The 22780-nt window shown below is 27.8% G+C and overlaps 1 protein-coding gene across 6 annotated transcripts in view; it reads left to right on the top strand.

Annotated features, from left to right (window-relative positions):
- The first annotated feature begins 1039 nt into the window (after positions 1-1039).
- Positions 1040-22780, top strand: part of LOC136082359 (torsin-1A-like) — a 76914-nt gene continuing 55173 nt past the window's right edge. For 4 of the 6 annotated variants that reach the window (XM_065801418.1, XM_065801417.1, XM_065801420.1 and 1 more), the window contains exon 1: positions 1049-1223. The gene's annotated coding sequence lies outside the window, so the exon portion shown is untranslated. Of the gene's footprint in view, positions 1224-22780 lie in introns of all 6 variants that reach the window. The other 2 variants (XM_065801419.1, XM_065801422.1) reach the window with 1 other exon arrangement.

The following is a 22780-nucleotide window of genomic DNA, read 5'->3' as shown; positions in this document are numbered from 1 at the left end:
AATTATTAATACAATTCCTTAGCCGGCCGTTTATTAAACCTCGAACACTGTTTTTTTATTTTTTCACGATTTTTAGGTAATGGACGAATTTTTATAGCTGCCTGCACCGAAAAATTCTTCAATGGGATTAAGGTGAGGGGAACAAGGTGGGAGAAATTTATACAATATGTTGTTTTTATTTATTATTTTCAAAATATTAGATCATTGCTGAAACCGACAATTATCCATTATTAAAATACAATCTCTATTTTGAATAAAATATGATAATAGTGTTCTGTTTATAAAATCTGCGGCCGTGGCGCATTGGTTAGAGCACTTGCTTAAGAAGCAGGAGATCCAGGTTCGAAACGAACTTTAGACATATATTCGCGTCATGGTAGGAAAGGAGGCGTGAACTTCCTAGTTAAATGCATTTCCGCGGTGTACTGTGGCAAGACCGTTAGGACTTCTTGGGGCACCTATATATCAAAATTAAAAAATTAAAATTAAAAAAATCAATGAGACGATCACCGTTATAAACACAACATGTTGCCTCGTATCCAATTATCCATGTAATTGAAATAAAGCTTATACTTTGTCCTCTGTTAGCTGAAACCGTTTTATATGCTTTCGTGTTTATTAGAGCATATCCATTTCATCCAAAAAAACTAACTTTTATGTCGATAATCACTGTCTTAAATCATGAGTTCTTTTATTTTTTTTTTCTTGTGGAAGCAGTGATAAATTTTTTTTTGTTATTTTCATTACTTCAAGTTGCCTAGAAACAAACGTCTGAGACACACGAAACTCCGATTTAGCCAGATTACCACAAATTCTAGCTTGTGTTAGTGAGTTATCTCTATTGGTTACAGTGCTGATTGCGTTTCTTATAACAGATTTGTCAAAACACTTTCATTCTTTTATATTAACAAGTTCTCCCCCCCCCCCCCCAAAGAAAAAAAAAAAATTCTGGGTTCTTCACTGCTATGTGTAAATGCCCACAGGCGCACGCTCAGGCGCAGGCTTGGAAAAACGCAAAAAAAAAAAAAAAAAAAGGTAAACAAATCAACGTGAGCTAAATGAAATGATGCTAAAATAAATTTATTATAAAAGCTAAAGGTTTAAATTCAAATCATAACTCGAATAGCCGAATATTTTTTAGGATTTTTGACAGCTAGATTTAGCAGCTGGAAGCAGTATGTCAATATCTTTATGTTGGTTCCTTAATTGTTTTTTTTTTTGAGGTAAAAATTAAAACTACACTACTGTTATTAAAAGTGAAAGTAAAAATCTTTTTTAAATGTTATTATGTTTAATCCCTTTGCTTTTTTAAAAAACTTTTACTCCTTGTGCCAGTGTTATTTTTAAATAAATTTTCCTTTAAACTGTGGTTTTAGGCTGAATTTTTGAACGTATTTCTTTTGTTTTTTATTTGCTAAATATAATCAATGTATCAATATAACTTATATTGATACTTGCATTATTAAAAGTCGTAAACTTAAATTTTAAACTTAAAGTTCCTAAATACATACCTTATATTATAAGGTATGTCACACAGTATTTTTTAAATGAATAATTACTAGATTGTTATACATCATTTGAAAGAGCTTTATTATACAGGATTGAGGTCAAATACATTTGATCAAATACAAATACAAATGCATTAATTTTAGATATCAAAATACAAATTCAAATACAAATATATGTAATCAACATTTTCCTAATACAAATACAAATATTTGTATTTTAGGTATAAAAAAATCAGTGGCATAGCAAGGATTTATGCTGCACGGGGCAGAATCTGATTTGCACTGCAAAATAATTTTTATCAATTTTAGTTTTGAAAAACTTCTCTCACAACTAGCCACACTTACATCAATTCTAAGAAAAACTTGTTGTAAGTATAACGATATTAGGAACTGAGTTTTCAATACTGTAATTTGGAAGGAACTGTAAGAGTTCAAGTGGACCACCAACTATTCATGTTTTTGTTTTGTCATTTGATCTAGTAAGAGATATAGAACTTTTAAGTCTTTTCTTTTTAAAACACTTTTTCATCAATGTCATTATGGTTATGACCCAAAAAGTTGAGATTTGTATTTATCATTCAAAAGTCTTAATGGAGTTAAAATAGCATATAGTACATAAAGCTGTTCAAGTCATGTAACAATTTTTTGGATCACTCTCTCAAGGGACGAAAAGATTTTTCTTATTACCTTATTTACATGTGACAATTTGATTTTTCCCTTCTTTCTTTTTTTCTAGATTGATGATCCATGATTAGGCTCAGATTATCATAAATTTCTTTACTTTTCATAAATGACTCATTTATTAACTGATTGATCTCTTTTATCTGTTTAAAATCATTTTAAAGCTTCTAGTTTAATATCACATTGTTGTATGTTCAATCTTTTTGTTTGGAGGTAAATCTGTGTATCATTTATTCCTGAAAGATCAACTCCCACAATCTGAGAAAACACAAAAGCAAAAACAATTGCAACGCAACCATCAGCATTTAACTTCACAAATTACCTGCTCCACAGCATTTAAGATTTTTTAGTAATTTTTTTTTCAAAATACTAACTTTGCACTCCATTGTGTTTCCATTATGCATTTGGCACGCTGGCCAGTGGTGGAAGTCAAATCATCCCAGTGATAAGTCAACAAAAAGAAATATGTGAATAACTGCTTCATAGTTCTAAAAAATGTAACAGAATACACAGCAGCATGCACACCTGCTAAATTTAGTAAATCATCTGTACATGCAACAAATTCTTCTTTGCTGTTGATTTCTTTAATGCGCATATGAACAACAGTTAGGTAACCAAATATTATATCATATCTGATTGATTGTGCAATCAATCAATCAATATATTCTGAATTACATGATCTTACAATTCAAGGATGTTTGCCAATAGTATAATTACTAATGATGCGTAAACACCTAATAATAATGATATTAATAATAAATAGTAGTAACTCTAAAAATCATAACATTAACAATAATAAAAACATTAATAATAACCATAATAATAAAAGTGGTATTAATAACTATAAAAATAATTGTATTGATAAAAATAATGATATTAATAAAAAAAATTGGTATTATTAAAAATTATGATATTAATAAAAATAAAGGTAATAACAATAATAATAATTATAATAATAACAATGGTATATTTAAATATATCAATATACACATTCAAACATTTTTATGACAAATACACACATGCATATATATATATATATATATATATATAATATATATATATATATATATATATATATATATATATATATATATATATATGTATGTATGTATATATATATATATATATATATATATATATATATATATATATATATATATATATATATATATATATATATATATATATATATATAAATGTTTAATTTTGCTGTGAGCATATATTCAGCAAGAGTGCTCGATGAATGATATCAGAGCTATATAATTGATTTTTTGACGAGATTAAAAAAAATAACTACATGATTTTTACTACTAAAAGTTTCATGCGTTTAGCAATCATCAGGTATTTTTTACCTGATGATTGCTAAATGCATGAAATTTTTAGTAGTAAAAATCATGTAGTTATTTTTTAACTTGCAATACTAATTTGCAAGCCATAAAACTTGCTGTACCTAATTGCAAGCCACAAAACTTGCTGTACCTAATTGCAAGCCACAAAACTTTTGGTAATAATTTGTAAACCACAAAACCTGCTGCACCTATTTGCAAGCCACAAATCTTGCAGGACCTTTTTGCAAGCTACAAAACTTGAGGTGTAGCATATATATTATTTTCAAATTCAAATTAAAGAAATATTAATTCTCCTAATACAACATCAGCAGTGAGTTGGATTTTTTTAATCTTATGTTCAACTGCTTCATAATCAGTTTCATCTTGTTTCCAATTAGAAATAGTGTAAATTCTGTTGTCTCTTGTTTAATTTTTCTACTCTACCATCATAGATGACAGACTTTGCCCATTCACTATCGTACCATTCGTGACAATGAATGGTATGATAGTGAATGCACAAGAGTTTTCTGCCAACAATTCTTTCAGACATAATATCATCTAGATCATCAAGTTGTTTGGCAGATAAGTGTTTATATATATATTCATCATTTCGCTGATAGTTAATGCAAACAACTTGCGTTCTAAGTTTCTTTTTTGTTTTTCACCCATTTTTTTGCATTTAAATGTCTGTCTATTAGTAATCTTTGCTCGAATGTTATTATGTATTAATCAGGTTTTCATTCTTTTTTTATGTGCCATGTAAATAGACCACTTAACTACCTTTTCTCTATCTAACTCTTCAAGATTATCTAAATAATCTATAGTTCTATTCTTTTTGGATCTTAATTTGCTTGATATATAACAAATTGTTGCATTAGGGCATCACTAAACATACCAATTAATTCTTCACTAATTCTTTATTGTGAAGTCTTGCACTTGCTGTCTCCTCCTTGAGTGTATCTGTAATTGAAAGAGAGAAATATCTCTTATATTGTTGAGCCAAGGCATTCTCCACTGCTTTAAGACAAGCAGAAGTCATTTCAGCAAGTTGGTCATCAACAGGGCATAAAGTTATTATTGTATTTAAAATGTTGGGGGAAAGTTTATTACCAATAAATCTTTTTTTCTGCTAAAAAGTGCAGTGGGATTAGATTTGCAATTAGTAATTTTTCTCAAAATATTTTTTACAACCTGGATACCAGTGACATGATCAAAACTGGCATCCTTGGCTGATACATTAAATGTTGTCATCCATGGTCCAGTGAGAAGTTTACTAAATAGCACAAGCACTCCTATTTTTTTATAGCAGTTGCATTACAAAAAGCTGCTCGTAAAATTGGTCGTAAACTGACACCATTTACTGTTCCAGTGGTCAGATAATATAGAAAATTAGTATAGTTTTTCATAAAAATAAAACAAGTATTAAAAAGAATGTGAACACAGTTTCCAGGATGCCTTGGATTATACCTCGAGGCAGTTTGTTATTGTCTAAAAAATTTACAAACCCTTGTGGATCACCTTTGACATCTTTAAACCTCATCTTGTTTATAACTAAAACAATTTTGACTGCCATACAATCACTTCCAAACAATTTGCAGTGATCGAATTCTAGAGATTCTAGAGATCAAGGCCTTGCGACATGAAATGGCAGTTGTGTCTAGTGGATGCAAATGGCAGTTTAGCTCAATCAGGTTCTTCCGCCAGGTATCACATAATTTAGTAATGGTAAGATGGTTAACTGAAACTATCAGACATTATGTTTGATATATTTGAGATGATTGCACTACAAGATTCATTAAATGGGAGAAAGTGAAAGTCTGAGTAAACAAAAGCTAAATGATCAACTGCAAAACATATATGGCTTTCATAATCAATTGCTGTTCCGCCTGGTAACTGGTCTAGAGCAATGACCTGACAGTTATTTTTACATGTAAGGTAAATAGTGTTAATATGAACACCATCTTGTGTTGTTGCATCCAATCCTAGAGTAAGATGAGAATTATGTATAGCCCATTCTGCTGATTGTAATTCTGCTATAGTTGCTAGCTCACGAGCCATTTTCTCAATAGTAAAACGATGAGGAATATCAGTAAAGGTAACACCCAAATATTGCCCAATTTTTCTAATTAAAAATTGAATGTTACCAGTTGGAACATTAGCCAATAACATGCTATAAATTATCATCTTCATTTGTAAAGGGTAAGTCTTTTTATCCTCTGACATATTAACATTTAGAATTTTTCCTTCTTTTACCTGGACCATATCGTTTTCTATTTGAGCAATCAACATTTTATTTGCCTCAATATAAGCATTATGATTTTCTTTTATTTGAATTAAGTTTTTTCTTTCTTTTACTTTTAATGTTTTTGTTATAGCTTTCAGTTTACGAATTATCTTACTGCAATGATCTGTTTTTATTTGTTTTTTATTGTCTCTAACTTCTGCCCTTAAAGTTCTAATAATGACTTCTTTACTCTTGACACTCTGTCTGCAAACTTTTAATTCATAAGTCTTACTATCAAGTTTAGCACTCACTAGAGCTATTTTTTTCCGATGGTCTCTGGAGGAACTTGCTAATTGAGAAGATAAATATGATAACTTAATAATGAGTTTTTTATTCTTAGGAGTGAGCTTTTCTTGTGAAACCTTATTACTTGTTTCACTTTCTATACCACTAACAAAAGAGGAAGCACTATTAACTAGAAGTAAAATCATAGCGCTTTCCCAGGATGATTCAACTGGTATAGAAACCAACGAACTACTAGGATTAAGATGCACAGGTCCCATTGTCTAGATTGGTGCATGGCATGAAAATGGCTCATTACAAAATGCAATGAAATTTTTAGAATCACAAGAATAATTTCCAATCCATTTTTTGATATTGTAACAATATTACTTAGTTGATTTTTACTAATGTTGAAGCTACATAACTCATTAACTTGTTTACAGGTTTTAACTAAAGACTCACCATTGTTAGTGAATAAATAACATGCCCATTTTTAATGAATGTATTTATTTCATCATGTAAAACAAAGTTTGAAGTTAAATACTCTTTCACTGGTCCACAAAACATACTTCCCTTTTGAGGGCCCATTCTTCCTGAAAATAGTAACATATTGTTCATATAGTATTACTACAACTGTAGTTTAATTACAATTATAGAAAATAAAAATTTTAATATATTTTTATATAACACTTTAATAACTTATTATAAACTGTTAAACAGATAAAGATAAAAAAAATTGCTAATAGGAAAACTGCTATTAAAAATAAATAAATAAAAGATTAAATAATATACAAACCTTGTACAACAAGTATTGGTAAGATCAACAAATTAGTTTTGCAATCTCAGTAATTCAAATAAAATTTTAGAAACCATAAATGTAAAAGTAAACAAAGAATTAAATTATTATTTTTTAACAATTTACAGAATTATAAATATTATATATGTAGTAAATTTTAAAAAAATCAATAAAGTAAGGAATAAGTAAGTTAATAACAAAATTTTTGTTTAATGTTTAAATTCATTTCAAAGCTGAAAAAACTTTTGCATCCAAATGCTAAAAATGTAAATCAAATATAATTGCTTTAACAATCAAAACATCTCACCCCCCAACCCAATATCCAGTTACTGAGTTCAGGAAAACGGAATTTAGGTACCAAAAGTGCGACACCTTGTAAGCTATCTGCAACACATTATTTTTTGATGAAATTTGGCAGGTAAAAAGAAAATTAGTGTAGAAAACTTAGCAGATTAGCTTTAAAAATAACCAAACTTTTATTTGACAACATCTTACCATGAGAACATCAACAAAATTTTTCATGAGCAATAAAGTTAATAAATAATTATAGTAACCATATAAAAAAGTCACATATAAATCAAGGTAAACTCTTCTTTTTTTCAGAAGCAATCTAAGTTTATATATGTTTCTAAAAAGAAACACAAGAAAAGCATGTTTCCTTGATGCTACTTAAAAAAATGTTCAAAAAACTTTGTCTTCTGTTTTTCTGCATATTTTTTGGCTCCAGATCTCGCGATTTCGGTGTATCTAATATATATATATATATATATATATATATATATATATATATATATATATATATATATATATATATATATATATATATATATATATATATATATATATATATATATATATATATATACATATATATATATGTATATATATATATACATACATATATATATATATATATATATATATATATATATATATATATATATATATATATGTATGTATATATATATATGTATATATATATATATATATATATATATATATATATATATATATATATATATATATATATATATATATATATATATATATATATATATATATATATATATATATATATATATATATATATATATATACATACATATATAAATTAATGAAAACACTTATCTAGTTTTTTTCTTTTTCAACAATTTGTTTTACCATCAGTAGGTTCATCCTCCTGATAAATGTTACCATCACCATAAGTAGATTCATCTCCCTGATTTAATGTTAGTTGAAAATCAAAAAAACTACTTTTTTGATTTTCAACTAGCATTGCTTTCCATAAAGTGCCCCAACCTTGATATTACTATTGAATTTTTTTTTTCATCATTGGACCACTCCATCACTTTCCTCAATGGATCCAAAGGTCATTTTTTGCCCCTTTTTTGCCTTTTTTTTGAATGAACTGAGGGGAGTGTTCCCATTATAAATATATTTTATTTTTATTTTTATTGTTGTTTGACCAAGTAGAAAGAAATATAAATACAATGTTAAGTATAATTTATTACAATATTTTAGTAACATATATATAGTTATAGTTTAGTATTAGATATAAGTTTAAAAAATGCATTTTCCAAGTATTTTTGTGTTATATTTGTATTCTATTTAGTAAAATGGCTAATATGTTAAATAAAATTAAAAACCATGTATATAATTAGTTTCTGAAAATACTAGTTATTTTTATAATTTTTTTATTTTTAAAAAAAGAGTTCTTTACATAATTAGTTTTTTTGTCAATCAACCTTCTGCTCTTATATTTGTTTGATACAATAAAAGTATTTTGTCTTTTCTCCTCATTGTCTAATTTATTGATCAAAACTTATTAAGGAGTATTTATTAAATTTAAATGTAGTAAGCTTGTGAAATAACTTGAAATTTGTCACAAACATTACAAACATAAAAAAATGTTGAACTAGTTTTATAGTACTCTCACTACAATCATTTACTACCTGAAGATTATTTACAAACTGTTTAAATTTTAGGTAATAATCATTTAGGTCCCTTGTCTCAGCTGGAGTCTTAAACCATGCTAACTAACTCATGTCAATAAGTGGAGTGAGACTTGGTGGAGTCTCATTGAACATAAGGAAGTTCAGTAAACTAAACTTGTTTTCTTTCAATGGTGTAATTTGTAAGCATTAGAGTTTAGACAGCTTCTTCATTATGTTATACTAATATTCTATGTTAGTACATTTTTTTAACCAGATAATACTTTACAATATTTAGGTCTAAATACTATGTGTGTCTCTTTAGAGATTTAATAACAGGTTTTGCCTGATCAGGTTTAATTTTTGAATATCTTTTGCCAAAGAATTTTGATATTCTAAAAACTTTTAGACTATGATCAAACCTTAAAATATTTCATGCAAACAAAAAAGTAATAAAAATCCAAAAATTTCAAAACTTTTAAAAATAGGCTCAGGTTTGACACAATTACACAATGATACAATTACAGGAATTCAAGCCCTTATAAAACACCTTGTTTTTTACAGCTGTACATTATTAAATGCTTTTAAGCATTTCAATAAAAGTTAAAAAATGCAAACTGCCGTGGTTAGTTTGTCTAAAAAAATTACTATAATTGTGGATGAACAAGGCGTGCAACTGCATGCGCTTCCTGGGAAGGCTTGCTATACACACATAATACACACATACATACATATACAAATACACACACATATATATATATATATATATATATATATATATATATATATATATATATATATATATATATATATTATATATATATATATATATATATATATATATATATATATATATATATATATGCATACACTTACATATACCCACACATGCATATGCACATACACATACAATCATTGTACAAGAACGGCAAAAAGACTGTAGATAAGTTTAGAGAATCTTAATAGATAAAAAAAGTTTAAAAAAAAAGTTATAAGAGAAAGTATTTTTTAATAAGAATATTAATAGTGTTTTTATTGATGCTATTTTATAAATTTTATTGTCCTAGTATCAGGTGTGGACAGGAATGATGTGTAATTGAAAGCTACTGCTGACCAAATAAATGATTTTTTTGGAATTAGAAACGCTAAGCTAAACTTAAACTACAAAAAATATAAACAAACTAATAAAAAAAAAACAATTTTTTTATGAAAAAGAAAATATATAAGCTTCAAAATAATAATCAAAAAACTGAAACTTGAATCGAAAATTATTTTTTTAGTTGCGTATGAAATAAATTACTTTAAAACTTTTGATACATTTATTTATATAAATTACTTTAAAAATTTTGATACATTTTATTAAAGTTACTCAATATGTTTTTACAAATTACTTCTATTGATTATTTAATAAGTAGACAAATTTTACTTAAGTTATTGAAAAGAAAAAGTATAGTGATTTTAAACTGTGTAAACATTTTTTCCAAAAAGTTGTAAAAAATTGTTTAAAAAAATAAGTCTTTTTAAAATAGTATTTTTTAATTATTTCATGCTCTGATTAGTAAGTCAAGTTTAAAACTTTTAAACTTTTTAAAAATAGATACAAAATAACAACAACAAAAAAGCAATCATTTTATTGCAAACGGAAGATTTAATTTAATCATAATTTAAAGTACTTTAAAAAAAAAAGATTTTAAAAGATTTTAAAAAATACATGAAAAAATATTTTCAAACGTTTAAATTTATCAAAAAAAAAAAATACATGCCTACATAAAAAAAAATTTAAATAAAACATTTTTTGTTAATATACACAAATTGTCTTTATTTTAAACAATAGTTATAATTAATTTTGTGTTTTATTTAAAGACTTTGCGTAAAATAAAAAAAAAGATCAAAGAATCAAAGTTATTCAAAGCGTAATGATTTTTTTATTGCATTTAAATTGTTAAAACATCAAAACAGCTGTGGTCATTTTGTAAAGAAAAAAAGTTATAAGCATGGTTAGTTACAGCGTGTGATCGCATGGCATTCCTGTTCAAGCCTGTAGTATGTTCTACAAAGACATTGTTGCATGAAGAGGACCTTAGGAAGGGGGAACGTTTGTTACTTATTTGAAAGAAAAAGTTCCTCAAGGATATTGGAAGGGTATCATGAAGATATACCCATTCAAATAAACAATTTAAAAGAGTAATATCATCGTTCAGCTTTAGAGTTTTTGATAATTTATTTAGAAGAGAGACATTGTCAAATAAGTAATTTTGAAAATAAATAATTTTATGGGTTTTGTTTTGAAGAGAAACAAGTTGGTTTAAGGAACATTTTTTTTTACCCCAAATCTGACACACATACCTAAGGTGCGATCCAAAGATGGCATGATAAATGCTCATAAGTATTTCTAAATTTACAAAATGTCTTATCTTGGCAAGCATTTCAATTGATTGACTGTAAGTAAGTTTGATGAGACTTAAAAGAAACATTCTCATTTGGTAATATTTTTTTAACAAAATATTAATTAAATGGTATTCTATAGAAGAAAAAAAGATATAATAAAAAAATAAAGTTAAAAAAAATAATAAAAATACTAGAAGAATAAAAGCAAAACTTTTAACAAATATAAACTAATAAAAAACTCCTTTTTAATCAAATACAATACAAATATAAATATGCCAATTTAGCCCATTACTACTGAATTTAAATACAAATACATGTTTGATCTCAACCTTGCTAATACAGTATGAAAAACGCAAAAAAATTATGAAAATTGAATAATTTTACAAAAAGTTATGTAGTTACTCATAACTAATGCGGTAGTGGTGTAGTGATAGAGCGCTCGCTTCATAAGCGAGAGGTTCCGAGTTCGATTCCCACCATGTCCCTGGTAGTACCGCGCTCAACTTGTTTCTCCGCGCAACGGCCTTGTTCGTCAAGGTTCGTGTTTCAGAATTAGAGAGATGAGAGAGGGTTATACCCATAAGTAGCCTCCTCATCTGTAGTGTATCTAGGATAGCCTCATCTGTAATTTAAAGATTCTCTTTATATTTTTTTATTTAAAGACATTTTTAAATTACTGCAGTAATATTAATTACAGCAAAAAGTGTAAAATATTATTTAACTGTTTTTTATTATTACTATAAGGGAATATTTATTTTTTTTCGTAATTTTTTTTATATTAAATAATTAAATTTTTATTTTTTTAGAATTTTTTTAATTTATTACAATAATTTACTTAATTATTATAAATATTATTTTTTATTATTTTAATATTACATTTAAAAAAATGATTGATATAAACAAATTTCTTTGTTTTTTTTCCACATTTGCATAAATGAATCAAAGTGTGTTAAATTTTATTTAACACACTTTAATTCATTTTTTTATTTATTAAAAGTTAATTATTTTATTAGCGATTTTGTTTTTGTAGTAGATTTTTTTCAAACAAAGGTCAGTCATCAATTCTTCACTAGAAATATCCTTTTTGACTTTGTGGGTTGAAGTTTCTTCCGAAAAATTACAATTATATCTCAATATATCTTCACATATCTGAAATATTTGGAATTTTAAATAAGAACTGAAACTGTGACATGGTTGTTTGAAAATCTTCAAAACACCCTTTCATAGATTTAATGGCACGACTGAAAAGTATATCATAAAAATTTTTCTTTAACTTTGATCTGGAATCCAAAACAGGATCTTGGTTAGCTTTAACTATGTCAAAAACTATTTTTTCTTACTGACTATTTTAGTTGATAGATCAGTAAATTCAAATGTTAAATCCAAAGTTGTTGCTAAAACTAGTGCTGTGGAAACATACTCATCAAATTTAGCCTGATTGTAACTGGATTCCAAAAATGCTGCAGTATGTTTTAATGCTTTTATGGAATTTTTGACATTAGATGTACTTGACTGCATAATTTTGTTAGTGTAGTTTATTTGATTCAATAGATCATGCGAAATAACAATTCCTCATATAAATTCTAAGTATTCATTTTAGCAGCGATAGATTCGACCGGTAATTTGATATTTTTCCATTGCTATCACTTTTGGTAACTTGGTAACAGGCAGCGCTTCATAAGTTTATTGCATATTTTCCTTGATCACTTTCACAGCTCTGATATGACTCCCATCTTGTATCAATTATAGATTTAACTGTTAGTGATCTGCACTTCACTTCTATAACACCCCAGCGTTTTTTGGAACCAGGTGTTACAATTTCCAGTCTGACTTTTACAATTTCCAATCCAACAGAATCAACTACAACAAGGTAAAGTAAATGTGTTGAACAGAGACAGAAGGTGCTCGCTTATTTCTATCTAAAAAATTTTTTTTAAAGGAATATTTTTGGCTCTCATATTTAAACCATTGTCAAATGTCTGACCTTTCACATTTTTAAATGGAAGTTTATTTTTATTCAATTAAACCACAATTTTTTGCTCCAATCCATGACCTGTAAAATTAGTTTTTGTTTATATATGTTTCTTAACTTATAATATATATTACATCAAAAAAATCAGGAAAATTTCAAAAATTTACAAACCTGTGTTATCATCATTAATAATTTTATTATTGATGATGATACCACAATAATAAGAAACCCTCTCGGATGTAGACCACTTCTGAATTTTATTGTTTAGATATCGTACAATAAGAGTTAGACATTCCTGATGACTGGCATCTAGTGTGCAATCTGCAATAATAGAGTAATGTTTGGCTTTCCGAATATTTTTAAGGATTTCCTTCCTAGTAGCACTTAAGTTTAACTATTTTCACAAAATTTTTATTGTTTGCTTCATACAGTTTATCAGATGGTACTCTAAATACCATGTTTTGTGATGCCATATATGATAATCAATATGAATAATTATGAAAATTAGAGATGGGAATCGAACCCTTCTTTTAAAGTTCATGTTCGGTTCCGTTATATCTAATGTTTGAGTTCGGTTCAGTCTTAAGCGCAGTTTGGGTTGGGTTGGGTTTGGTAACAACTAAATTTTGGGTTCGGTTCGGTATCAACACACTTGTTTTTTATTAGTTTTATCAGTTACATTCATGATGATAAAATACATAAAAATTAAAGTAATATTAAGTCCTTAAAGCATTGCAAATTATTTGAAAAAATTTGCAATGCTTTAACTACTTAACGTTAGAAAAACCAGCCCAAATATGACAACAGTATTCCATACAAGAACGAATAAGAGATTTAAAGTAAAGAATGGATTCAGGAGAGAGTAAATGGCAAGCACAATAAAGAGAAGCAACCTTAGCAGATGTAAATGATAATCCAAGAAGTTGTAAATAAGAGGACTCAGTGAGAGGGTTGCCATTCATTAATATAGGAATGTTGACAGTACTGCGATAGTTGTTTGCAGTAAATAACTGAGTTTTGTTAGAGTTAAAATTTACAAGTCACTGTGAGCCCCAATCTGTTACAGAAGTGAGATCAGATTCAAGATAGGCTGCCTGTTCTAAGCAATCAAAAAGAGAAGACTTTTTGTCAGGAGAGATGGAATGTTAGACCTTCTTTGTTAACAATGCTGTTGAAGAATTTCCAAAAGTCTCTAGATCATAACTTCTGAGATAAGATACGAGGTTTAGTGAACTGAAAACAATGAAGCTTAGCATCTGACAGCACCTTTTTACATCAATTTCTTGCAATAATAAATAGTTGTTTGTTCTCAAGAGAGTTGTTTTTTTAAAAAAGATGAAAAAATGATTATGATTAGATATAGCAGCTGCACAAGAGGGTGAAAACCATAGAGTAGAATGAGGCTTGACTTGACTGACAAGAAGGAATAAAAGCATCCATTCCTGCCTGAATTCAGGAGGTTACATAGGAGGCGCATTTATCGGCTGAGAGAGAAAGGACATTAGCCCAAGGACCGTCACAAAGAAAATCATGAAAAGAATCCCAGTCAGCTTTAGGGTAGTAGTAAGTAATGCAATGATATGGTGTGTCCGAAAATGAAGTACAAGATGAAAGATTTAAAGAGATCATTGCATGAACCACCTAAAGGAAAAAAAGGAGAAACTAAACACATGCTAGGATCAGAGACCAGACATAAATCAAGGAGTGAAGGTAAATGATTAGGGTTGTCAGGAAAATGAGTCACTAAGTTAATTATCTGAGTAAGAGATTGAGAAATGCAGAAGTTATAGGCTTTAGTGCCAGCAGGATCAGTGGCATTAGAGCCAAGTCGTTCAGTCTGATGAGCATTAAAGCCATCAATAACAACAACATTGGCAGAGGGGTAAGGAGAGAGAGCATGTTCAATTTGATCAGAAATTATATCTAAAAGAGTGCAGTTTTGGGAAGAAGGAGAACGATAAAGAACAAAGAGAAAGGTGATAGAGTGAAGAGATGCTAAGTGGAAGCACATAAAAGAATAGTCAAAAAATTCAAATCTGATTTCACGACAAATTGGTGAATTTATGTGTATGTGTACCTCTAAGCCAAGCATGTGACTATTAGAGTCTTTTGTGAAACAAAGGGTAGTACCCATCAACACTGAGATCAGAAGAAGGAATAGCAGAATTTAAATTAGTCTCACTAAAAGCAAGCAAGTCTGGTGAATTTTGCGAGAGGTAAGATTAAACTGATGAAAGGTTGCTTCGCAGACCACAAATATTAGTAAAAGATATATTAAAACAGTTAGATGGTGGGGATGGTTTTTTATGTTTTACATTTTGAATTACTTGAGTTAATCTACTTGAGTTGAATGAACAATTCTCTCAATTTTTTGGGTAGCTTTTTGATTGATGGTTTGCAGAACCCTACATAACTATTTCTTGAATATTATAATTTGTAAGAGTCTAAGGTCAATCAGGAACTTCTTCTCATGTTCAAAAAAAGAACATGCTATTTAATTTTGCTGGAACAATGTTTCAAAATTGGCTTACTGTCGATGGCACTTAAGTTTTGCTTGACTCTCTGTTTTGGCTCAATTTTTCACTTTTGATCTCAACCTTGTGGTTTCTAATTTCATTTGAACTGATTTCATATGACAAAGTATTTATACTAGAATCATTGTTAGAGCTATAATATTTTTCTAAACTTAAAAAAGTCTAGTTTAGTTAGGTTTTTATCACGTCTTTTCATGTTTCTTTAGCTGTTTTAGATGATACTGAAACCGGCCTACTTTTTTCTTTTATCTATTGTCTAGAAATTTAATGATGATAAAAGTTATATGTTTCTCTGGGCTAAATAATCTTTCTAGTATCAGGTTGGACAATTTTAAATACTTTCCTAATTTTTGTTAAGCTTTTTGGTATAGAAATTTAAATAAATTAAAATCATGAACTTATCATAATAACTATAGTAATTAAGTTATTATTATAAAACATTTAAATTTGCTGATTAAGCAAAAAAGAGTTCTGAAATTTTTGAAATATCGATGTAATTTTTAACATATATAAATAATGATCAAATATTATTCGAATAACATATTTTTTTGGCAGTTATTCATTTACAGTTGATCTTAAAATGTGCTGCCCCTAGACATTAGCCGCATGTGTGCATTGTACACTTCGCACACGCCACCAGCCGGCACTGGGTGTATCTTAAAGTTGGAGGAAAATGAGGATGTAATGGTGTAGGTTTAACATACTCATAGTATCAAAATTATTTTATTTTTAAATACTATTGCTTAGTAAAATTAGTCAAACTAGTTTTAAAAATAAAAATTCAAAAAATTTTATTTTACTACAACATATATTAGAGGTGTATATATTGTACAAAATTATTTTTTTCTGCTATAACTGTTATTCATTGATACCAAATAACTATAAAAACCTTAATTTTGCCAAGGTCTATGTAATTGCTTCAATATTGATTTCTGGTATGGAGAACTTTCAAACTTTGTTTGTTTTTTTAGACTTTGCTTTTATTATTTGCTGTAATTCCAGTCCTCTCACATCTCGGTGAGTATCCAATATCATAGCAAGAGGCACGTTTTCCGAATGCACAATAAAAGCATTCCTTTGAATCACTGGACTGATGATAGTTTTTTTGTCACTACTGGCATCGATAAATGGATAAATTAATAGTTAGCCATAAATGTCTAGCACCTTTGGTGCATGATGGATTACACCTTATAAAAAATCATATTTGTCAGTAAGCATAACCAACAAACTCAACAATTTCTTTCAGCCTGTGTGATGGTTAGCTACATCCAACATAATATCACAATATTCTGTTTGCAGTGTTACTTTTTAAATAGCTGAAACGAATTTTTAATTCTAATTTGTAACTGACGACTGTCAATAAAAACACTTTGTATTGTGTTGAAAGTTTTTGAATATTTAATTTTTTAAGTATTTTAAAACTAAAAGACAAAAAAACAACCTTTTTACTTATTGCTGACGACAACTTTATTATTTAAATCAATAGCTCGATAGCTTTTAGATAAGCAAACTGTTCTAAAAGCTATCGGGCAATGCTATCAATGTTAGTTGAAAGAACTTTTGTTGCAATATGCTGTTTGTTGCAATATGCTGTTTGTTGCAATATGCTGTTTGTTGCAATATGCTGTTTGTTGCAATATGCTGTTTGTTGCAATATGCTGTTTTAAAATTAATTTAAATAAGTAATATTAGCATTCAAGGGGCAAATTCAAATTCAAATTCAAAATTCATTCGCAAATATAAATATTTACTAAATATAAATATTTATATTAATTTTGTACTTGTAAATTTAAAAAAAGTTATTAATTTTGGTATATGTAAATTTAAGTTTAGCATTTGTAAATAGATTTTTTTTTAAATTTAAGTAAATATAATCATCCTCTTTTATGTTTCACACAAATATAATATAAATGATACATTTCATTGCAAGTTTTTTTTTTGTGTGTTTTTTTTTTTAGCGTACTTTACCAGCAAATTTTGTTTACTGACAGTATTTTTAATTCCCTTAATAAAAAACGGTAATAAATTATTTTAAAGAATATTATTTATTATTATGCAAAAATTTTTGTAACTTTCCTAACTTAAGATAAATAGCAATAAAAATGTAAATAAAGAGTTTTTAATAAGAATTTAAAAAAAAAAACTGTATAATAAGAGTATTGAAAAATCTAAACTAGAGTATAACTGATGTCAATTTTCTTTTAACTTTTGAATGACCATGCTTGTTAATGATGTTTTTATTTACATTAAAAAAAACCCATTGTTTTTGATCAACTTAATTCTTTTTTTCGTCATGCATACTAATTACGTTTTCTACGTGTCAAATGTAACAGTTTAAATTTGAGCCTGATATAGTTTTTTTTTTTTTTTACTGTGATTTTTATAACCTTTGGGAATTTTAGTACCAAAGAGAGAACATGATTTTCTCTGCGATCAGAGATTTAGTCGGATTATGTATATGGATGGCCTCAAAATGAAATAATTATTTATATAAATTTATTTATTTATAAAATTATTTTTATAAAATTTGTTATAATTTTTATAAAATCAGGTTAGGCGTTACTAATATAGTAAAAACTAGTCAATGGAGTGACACCTTAATAAAATTAACAAATCAACAACAACAACAACAACAATAACAAAAATTAACAACCGTATTAATAAATAAAAGATAAACAACTCCTACCCATACCCCCCCCCCCCTCCTCATCCACTTCATTGTGCTGGCCTTGCTGTTGGTGAACAAAAGATACATCAAGATGAATTTCTCCTTGTTGCCACTGCAGCAGAAGACAATTTTGCCACTCAAATTTTTTTTTTTGAATTTATTTTATTATTAAACAACAAAAGTAAATCTGAATCAAAAGAACTTTAAGCTGTGCTTTAAATAATAAGGTAAATAATTTCAGCTATTTATTCCAATATTTAGTAAATAAAAGATCTGATCTGAAGTTGTAACAAATAATACTGATGGTGGTGGTAATAAGTGATGTAATTGGTGATATAACAACTTTTTTTAATTTTTTTTATTTAGTTCACCTCCCCAAGGTCGAGTAGGCCACTACAGGCAAGGAGGCTACTTAATTGTGGTTATAACCTTCTCTCAACTCTCTCAAGAGAAACAAGTTGAGGGCGGTACTACCAGGGACATGGTGGGGATTGAACTCAGAACCTCTCGCTAATAAAGCAATCACACTACCACTACACCACTACCACATTACTATAACTATTACAACTAACAAAGTTACAATTAAAGTTCCTCTTTACATACTTTATAGAAATGTTAATAATAACTGCTGTAACCATTGGTCACAGAATATTTTGGTATATAATATTTTTATTAGTTTTATTTCTTTGTTATAAGAATGAAAACAAGTGAGAGCATCAATAACGTAATAAATATTAATTTATTTTAAATATAAATTGAAACCTGCCATTTATTCTTGACAGAAACAGTGTTTTTTCATGAAAACCTAACCCTCACATTAGAATATTTTCTTAAAAGTTGTTAACATTTCCAACTAAACTCTATTACAAATCTAGTATAAGCATAAAATTTGTTCATTTTCATTTGTAAAAAATGACAGAAAGCATGTTTTTATTTTTTAAATACAACCTCCTGATGCCAACTGAAGAGATAAAAAAATTTTAAAACAATTTGGCACAGTTATTATTTACATTACTATGCAACTTTTCTGGTCTGTTACAATTTGAAATTCGAAAATGTTTTTTTGGATACTCCCTAACGTTTAGCAAACCTAACTTAAATGAGTTCACATCGAGTTAAATTTTTACGTTTCTTAGTAAAATAACTAATCATGTTATCAAAAAAAGTTATCAGAATTTTTTAACTCAGGAGTCCGTATCGAAAAAGCAGGCTCATGACAACCATGTTTTGGATTTTGCTAATTTTTTTAAATTTTATGGTTTTATAAAAATATGAAAAATTTTGAATATTGGAAAAAGGAAACAGTTTACAGTAAATATAAAACTGTAAATTGAATCAAGAAAGTATGAATTCCAAAGCATTAAATTGCAAGCAAAAAAATAAAAGTTTTTAGAGCGCATAAAGACAGATCACACAAAGTTATGTTTGGGTAGATAGAACAAGAGATAATAATTAGTTTGAACAACGACAATGATAGTGTTGCTAGAAAAAAAAAGTGAAGCAACCTTACAACAATTGGAGAAGCCTGGCCACTAGAACAGGTCAAACTACTTTTACAATACATTTTTGAATCTTATTAGAAGAGAAAATCATTTGAAGATCATAAATAAGAAGATCCTGCCTGACAAATGTATTCTATTCAGGTATGATTAAAAGATAAAAAAATTGAATTGGATATTGATATTAAAGGCAACCTTAGCAAATCTTAACTTTGCAATGGGTTATATATTTGGTTTCGATATAAGGTCAGTTGTGAAAGGTAATCTGAGAAGACAAAGCAATTGACTCAGTTTTGTCATTCATTAATATAGGAATATCACTGTGATGTATATAATTATTACCAGTAAACAACTGGGTTTTGTTGGGATTAAAATTCACCTGCCATTTCAAGCCTTAAGTTGTCATACACTTGAGATCAGCTGTCTGTTCTAAGCAATATCAATAAAATGATACTATTTAAGAAATACTTTTTAAGAAATACTATTTAAGAAATAAATTAATTATTGCTTAAAAAGTATTTTCTAAAAAAAATTTTTAGTTGTCAAAACTAATTCTGCCTATAAAGTGTGAGTTTTGCTTGGGAGACTTAAGAAGCACAACTCATCCTAGAATCACAATTCATCCAAATCTTCTCTTGGTACTATTTTACAGCTCTAAAACTCATTTTCTGATAAAATTGAATAAAGATGTTTTTTGTTTTCTTTTAAGTATTTATCTTAAAACAAAATAGTAATTTACTTATTTTACACACGCCTAGAATCTCAGTTTTACTATTTTATTGCTTGGAGTATATAGGAGTACATAGTTGTGTTGTCAACAACAGGAGTATATAGTTGTGTTGTCAGCAATTAGAGCCACTTTAGATGTAAATTTGTTTAAAAAGATATAGGTGAGAAGCTGTTCAACACCAAGAATGGAAACATGTGGTACCCCAGATGTTGGTAGAAATAAAAAAAGAGTGCGGCTCATTCAGAAAAGACTTTAATATTGCTGTAAGAAGAAATAGATTTATATGAGATTCTAAGAGATTTTCAGGGAGGAAGTTGTTAGACTCATAATAAGATATTACAAGTTTATAAGTTAATGACCACAGACCTTGCTAATTATAGAGAAAAGACTAATTGGATAATAGACGGGTTAGAGTGTTTTCCAAAGTTTTTAATAATTGAAACCACAGATGCCAGCAGGAAGTATAAGAAGTCTTTTGTTAACTAGTTAAAAAAGAATTGAATTTCTTTTGTAAGATAGGAATACTGTCTCAGCCACAAGCTTTTGTAATACAGGAATATCTCAGGAATGTCTCAGCCACAAGCTCTTGTAAGACAGGAATTTTGTCTCAGCAACAATCTTTGGATGAGCTGATAAATAACTTTATCAACAAAAGCTGACGTGATTTAGATCTAACATTGAATTAAATCTTTTCTGTAGGACGCAAGATGAGCATGGTCACTAAATTCAAGAGAATAATTTTAGGAAAAGTTCTTCTGCAAATAGTTCTTCCTTATCCTTGGGAGTAATAAGATCAGACCAATGTGCTGTTAAACTTGCCTTTGTTTTTTTACACTGTTGAAGACTTTAAAAAAGTTTTTAAAACCTAACTTCTGCGATAAAAAATAAGGTAATTACACAAGATATAGTTTTTGATTTCTTAAATATTTTAACTTTGAAAGAGTTAAATTGCATCTATCTGTGAATCGTATCAAGTTTATTGAATCAACAGACAGACCTAAACCTTGCTGGTAAATTACCATCTGCTAATAAAATTTTTTAGTTTTATAAGCAGATGGTAATTTACAAAGAAGGTTAAGACAATATTTTACTATTAATAATGTTGCTGATATTTAGTAATTAGTAGATTTAAACAGCTCAAATACTTTTGCTGCTTCTTGATCACAAGCTGAATAAATGGAGGTCAAATGTTCTGAACAAATTTTTTTACTGCATATATCAGAAGCAAATTTTGTTTGTTCAATTTCCTCATTGTACTGCTAGCATTGAGGTCTGCATTGCTGCAAAGTCAGTTAATCTCTAGTAGAGAAAGTTACAGAGAAAAATGCATTTGATTTTAAGAATTGGTTTTTCAGAGTAAATTAGAATGTACTTTAAAATTTGGTTCAGGAAAAAATCTGTAAGATTGATTTTTTTAACTAGACTAATAATTAACAAGAGTTGCAGTGACAAAATTCATATTGATCGAGTTTAAACATTAAGAATTTTTATAAAATATTTGTGTTTTAAGAGTAGCAATCTTCTAAGAAGTTTAAAGCTTCACTAGGATCAGGAAATTTTATTTTAAAAGTTTTACAAAGTAAGCTGCAATAAAATAACATTTAAAAATGATTTTTTCTCATTTTAAAGTTACTTTATGTATTGTAATGTAAACAAGATTCGTTACATTACATGAAAAATGTCTGTTTTTTTATGTAACCAAGATGTAACATTTTATGTAATGACATGTAACACTGTAATGTAACGTGCACAATATCTGTTATTTTTACATAACCGAGATCAACCCTCGGAATTACAAAAAATGAGGTCGGCAATAAATTGCCAACCTCAAACTGGTAGAGTTTAGCAAAAAAAAAAAATTATTTGCTGACCTAATTCCAATCCTAATGCAATTTTTAGCCAACCTCAAACACTTTAAGGTTGGCAGTTAGGTTGACATTCCGAGGGCTGCGAGACATAACATTGTGAATGGCAGAAGTCAAGTTAGATTGCTTAAAGAAAGCAGACAGATATTGCACTGAATGTTAGATTGCAACTTGTACATTTAATTGGTTACAACTAAATAATGTATTTAAATAATGATAGTAAACATAAGAAGGTTGACATTTTATATAAATTTTTGCTTGTGGGTTTATAAAAATATGTAAAGTATTACACTTGTATTATTGACCTAAGGAAAACATAATGTACAGTAAAATAATCTAAAGATATGTAATGTATTTAAAATTTGTCTCAAATA

The sequence above is a fragment of the Hydra vulgaris genome, chromosome 07 (genome assembly GCF_038396675.1).
Source record: "Hydra vulgaris chromosome 07, alternate assembly HydraT2T_AEP".
NCBI classification, from domain to species: Eukaryota; Metazoa; Cnidaria; class Hydrozoa; order Anthoathecata; family Hydridae; genus Hydra; species Hydra vulgaris.
Note: the sequence above shows the minus strand (reverse complement) of the source record. Positions and strands in the feature narration are given on the sequence as shown.